The sequence below is a fragment of the Vespula vulgaris genome, chromosome 20 (genome assembly GCF_905475345.1).
Source record: "Vespula vulgaris chromosome 20, iyVesVulg1.1, whole genome shotgun sequence".
In the NCBI taxonomy this organism is placed as follows: Eukaryota; Metazoa; Arthropoda; class Insecta; order Hymenoptera; family Vespidae; genus Vespula; species Vespula vulgaris.
The window spans coordinates 2,399,001-2,405,000 of NC_066605.1; positions in this window are offsets into that span (position 1 = coordinate 2,399,001).

Genomic DNA, 6,000 nt, shown 5'->3' on the forward strand with positions numbered 1-6,000 from the left:
CGTATCATTCGCTATCCTGATTACTAAAAACTTTTGTAGACCATTCCATTTAAATTTTGTTATCTCCATTCTGGTTTAATTCTAATTCGAGAATATCTTTCCATTTTGTCATTCTCTTTTATACATATTAATGCATGTTGATACAAAACACGTATATCGTATTCTTTCGTGGATTGGATAAAATCGAAACGAAAAAAGAAAAAAATAGAAACGACGTCTCTTGGTTCGCTACGATTGATCCTTAATTCCTATTCGTTATCCTAATTTCTAAAAATATTCATAGATCATTATTTATCTAAAATTATATTATATACTCGTATAGAATGGAAATGTTACTTGAAATTCGATATATTAAAAATTGTATTCTTAGCTGATATATCGTTCTCTGTATGATATTAACGAACGAACAATAGATGAATATTCATAGATGGTCGAACTATGTTCGGATCTACCCCACCTTCTCACTCCCACCACTGTTAAAGATTTATAATCGTAAAATTGAATTAATTGTCGTTGGTCGAAGTTTTATTAAATTAGTCGGATAGACGTAAAACGTTTCACGTTTACGAAGGCGTGAAATTTAATTTAATAATTCGTTTGTGAAAAAAGAAAAAAAAAAGATATACGAAGTGGCAGACATATTTTAATATGGCTTATTCACGATCTAATTTTATTAGTAGATGCATTAATTATAAATGTTTGACTTATTACGTATATATGTGTATATATATATATATATATATATATATATATATATATATATATGTATATATATAAACTGACTCTGACTCGTCTCTTATTTCTTCGACTGACCACCGACGGCGCACGTTGTAACCCATTAATATCCATTTTCCATTCGAATGGAAAAGAAGCAAAAGGTTGAAAGCGAGTCATCATTTATCTCGACCTTATACTCTCTTGCCACATTAATACCAATTGTGTTTCACACGGCGATTCCAAACGATCTTCTCTTTTGCTACATTCAAACTGCTGAATTTCGACGTATCATTTCACTTATTCTTTTGACTCTTTATTTATTTCATTTTACTTTATCTCATTTTATTTTCTTTTTTATTTTTTCGCGTTTTTGGCGTATTAATGGCCGATCGCGAAAGAAGTAATCTTTTAATATATATATATATATACAAAGAAATAAGAAGAAAAAAAAAAAGGATTACGGGTCGATTTGTAACGTATGACGGTAAGAAAATTAAAGTGAGTTAAATTGCTCGAGTTAGAACATAGAGTTAATTAATAACGAAAGTTATTAATAACGAAATTTTAAAAACAGATATACTAACAAATACGATCTTAGCATAGAATTTGAATTTATTTAAAAATTATAAATAAATAATATATATACATGCAATATATATATATATAAATATCAAATAAAATAATAATAATGTAATAAGAATAAAATATATCTAAGAAAATATGAAATCATAATAAATTAATTATACTTAAGAATAAGCTATGTAACGCGCGTTAATTTTGATGGTAAAGGGTCCGAGAGTCATGGCTCGTGCCGTCGAAAATTTATGGCCACTCTATTATTATGTAGGCGGCTACTATGCCCTCCACGTTGTCAGTCTCTCTCTCTTTCTCTCTCTCTCTCTCTCTCTCTCTCTCTCTCTCTCTCTCTCTCTCATTCACGTACTTGAAGTCGTTCACGCGGCTGAGGATCGCCGGAAGTATCGTCCCCGTAACGCCGGAAATAGCAGAGTATTCCCAAAGACAAACAACCATTCTCGCGTACTCAACTCCCGATATCCTGCAGTAATGCGCAACATGTGTTTAACCTAAGCCCTAGTTGCACCCTAGGGAAAAGTTAGCTGCTGTCGATACGCGAACGTGTGTTTATGAATTTAACTGCTCGTTCAGACGCATCATAGATAATAGATAATATCTCTATTCTAACTATTCGATCTTCTTATAAATCATTCATGCAAACGTATCATATTTTCAAAAATTAAGGTTGAGAAAGCACGTAATCCATTTATGAGTTTTTATTAAGTTATAACTCCTAAGTGGTAATTGAAATGTTGAGTTAAACAATTAATCGGATTTAATCAAATCAAATGGTATGGAATATAATCGATAGAATTAGTATCATTTTGAAGATGAAAGAATTATATTTATTAATAAAGTAGGAGTAAAATGAAATAGAAAGGAAAGATTGAAATAATAAGTATAGATATTCGTATATTGTACATTATAAAATTCTTTTCTTTTTGATACCATAGAAACAGTGAAGCTTTAGAAATAGTACAGATATCTGAATTGAAAATGATAAAATATAAACGAAACAACGTCGAAGTGATATATGATTAATCGGGATTTTCAGAATGACAAAATTTGCGACCGCGATCAATGATAAAAAAAAAGAGGAAAAGAGAAAAAAAAGAAACAAAAAGACAGAAAGAAGGAAAAAGAAAAAAAAATCAAAACTGAAACAACAACAACGAGATATGATCGAGATATCAGAATTTTTGAGTATAACAAAACAGTTTCCGATAGTCGCTGATTAAAAAACAAAAACAAAAAAAAAACGTAATAAACTACGAAACAAAAAAAAACAAAAAATACCAAAAAAAAAAAGAAAAAAAAGGAGAAGAGAGAGAGAGAGAAAATTCTGCGAACGTTTAAAATCGACAGAAGAGAGAGAGAGAGAGAGAGAGAGAGAGAGAGAGAGAGAGAGAAGTGAAACAAAAAAAGAAAAAGAAAAAAGAAAAGAGAAGCAAAAAGAAAGAAACGAAATCTCAATCGAAACACGTTCTTTACATAACACCGCGTTATAGATCATTTCTAAGAGGAAAGAAATCCTAGGATCTACGTAACATGATTTTTTCAACGGCGAGGACGCGATAGAAGAGAGAAGAACATTTTTCATCGTTCGAACTGGCTTCTTGGGTTTTCTTTCTTCTTTTTTTCTCCTCTCTCTCTCTCTCTCTCTCTATTTTTTTCTTTTTCTTTTTTTCTCTTCTCTTCTCTTCTCGTTTTCGTATGTTCAACGATATAACGTCGCAGACGTTGGTAGTAGCAAGTAGATATAAACGTAGTAGCAAGCAGAAGATAATAGACGGGGCCGTCCAAGCTCCTGGGTGCCGTTAATCATCGGGGATGAGGTTGGTGCGTGGTGAGGCACGGGCGCGAAACCACAGGGATACGACGACGGTTAGAACGTGGGATGAGAGATCCGGAGGTTATGGCGTTAGATGGTCAGCTACGAGGGAAGCGGAAGTGACCGCGCTACGGAGCAATAGACATCCCGTGGGGTTCCCTGATGGACGTTGTGCTCCTACCACCCGTGATCTCTGCTTTTATCCACCGATATAGATACATACATATATATATGTATGTATGTATGTATATATATATATAAGAAAAAGGATCTTCGATTGACGATCACATATATTAACTTTCTAACTTTTCTTCTTTAACTTTAATTTTCTTTGATATATATGTATGTATTAATATTTTTTCTTTTCTTTTTGTCGTCGTCGTTTCAAAAAGTAATTTGCTTCTCAATCATCGAAGAAATATAATAGAGCGGGACTTTAACGCGAATTGAATTAAATCGACGAATTGAACTCTTCCTTTCTTCTTTTCCTCTTTTTTACAAAATCGACCTATCACTCCGTTATAATAATAAATAGTACTTATGTATCGCGCGAGGGAGATCCAAAATTTCTATATTCACTTTTCCTTGATTAACTCGTCTTTTCCCTTCTCTTCTTCCTTTCATTCTTTCTCATTTATATCAGTTTGCATAAAACTAAAATCGTCAAAGAACTTTCGATGAAATCTTAGAAATCGTTTATGTAACACAGTAAATCGAAATTAGTGATAAAGATGACATGAATAATTTGTTGAAACTTATAAAATCGATGATATCCATCGATGATAAGCCAATATTTTCTAATACGAGAATTTTTGATGTTAACAAACGGGGAATCGTTTTCGCACCTGCGCACGTGCTAGCTAGTGTCCAACCGTGCCGGTACGGTCAGGGTAAAAGGGCGTGAAATTAAATATCGGATGTTGACAAATTGCGAGAGGGCGTCGCGGCAACGGATATTAATGACGCGCGGTAGAAAAAGCGCGTATCCCGTTCCGCCCCCTCTTTCTTCGGCTTACAGCTGCGGATGAAGAGAAACGATGCGGTCGTCAAGTCCCTTCTTCTTCTTCGTGCGCGAACTTCTTCGTCCTCTATCTCTTCCTCCACGTCCTTAACGTCCTCCTTCGCTTATCCCTCTTTCTCTAACTCGAGAGTATTAAGAAGGTACTGGACTCGCGAATGTATCCACCTTATCGAAGCTATTCGCAGCAGGATATCACGAAGGTCCTGCGAATTCATGAATATAATATATAGATATAATATATAGATAATATAGATATAAGAATATAGAAGATAGAATTTAAGATAGATTATAAGAATATAAAATATAGATAATATTTATGAATATTCATGGACATTAACACTATGACGATTTATCGTATGTATATGTATATATATATATATATATATATATTTTCTTTGACAAAAGGAGAGTTAAGTTTCTCGAAGAGAACATCGAACTGACTCGACGAATAATATAATCTACGGTACGATTATTCTCCCACTTTTCGCTATTTCTATTACAAACTCTCAAGTGTCGCTCGTATCACCGTAATGAGGGATTCAACGAGAACTTTGTTTCTATGTTCAAAAGGGATAAGAACGTTCCTGTTAAGAAAGATAAAAGATGTTGGAATAATTCGATTTTCTGTTTTCCTTTCTTTCTTTCTTTCTTTCTTTTTTTTTTTAAGGAATTACTTGGTCGCAGTTTTATTTTTCAAATATCTCTTAAAAGCGTTCCTATAATTGAGAAGGTTTATTAACATATGTATATATATTTTCTTACGATACTTTGAATACTCAAATATCTTCAAATACAATCTAATTCGTATTCACGATCGTTGTCAATAAAAACATCGATATAAAAAAGGAAAAGAAAAAGAAAAAGAAAAGAAATATCACGAGTAAAACAAAATCAATCCGCCATATATATTTCTCCAGATCTCTCTCTCTCTCTCTCTCTCTCTCTCTCTCTCTCTCTCTCTCTCTCTCTTTACAAAATTAAATAAGATTAAAAAAAAACACCGATAAGTTACCGTCAAACAGAGATACGATGGAAAGAAATAAAGAAGTAGAAGTGTTGAGAAGACGATCGGGTTGGTTGAGATGATAGAGTGAGGTATAGAATGAAAGTAGTAGAAATGAAAAGAGAAAGAAAGAGGAGAGGGGAGAGTAGAGCAGAGAGTAGAATAAAGAAATAGAGAGTTATATCTACTGCTCGTTTGGTGGAATTCTTTTGGTAGTTAAGGGGGTGGTGGTCCGAGATATTCGAAGGTATGGTCGGCCTCTCTCAACGAATACCGCGTAGAGTACTTAGATGGTACAGGCCGCGTTCGTGTCGCGTCGAAAGCTAAAGCTAAGAGAAGAAACGCTTTTGTAGGAAGGTAAGAAGGTAAGGAGAGAGAAAAAGGTGAGTTTGTGGTAGCTTCTGCGGACGGGAACGATCGGGGTAAACGAAAGAACGAGTAAGAGAGATAAAAGATGGAAAGAGAGAAAGAGAGAGACGAAGAAGGGCGAAAGAAGTCTCCATCAATAACGCACGTCCGCGCCTCGAGACGTGGAAGACCGCAAGATTAATCACCCTTCTTCTCTCGCTTTCTTGCCCTACGTTTATACCAGCACGCACGACAATCGGGAGGAGCTCTCGAGAAGCCGTCTTCTTCCTCCCCCTCCCCCTCCTCCTACCCCTCCCCCTCCCTCTCCGCCATCTCCTTCTTCTTCTTCTTCTTCTTCTTCGTCTCTTTCTACTCTTTCTCCTTTTTCTTCTTCTTCTTCTTCTTCTTCTTCTTCTTCTTTTCCTCTTTTACCTCCTGAAACCTTTCCCATAGTCGCTTCTCTCGCAGCTTCGTGAGACTTATCGTCGCTTTGTTCTCTCTTCT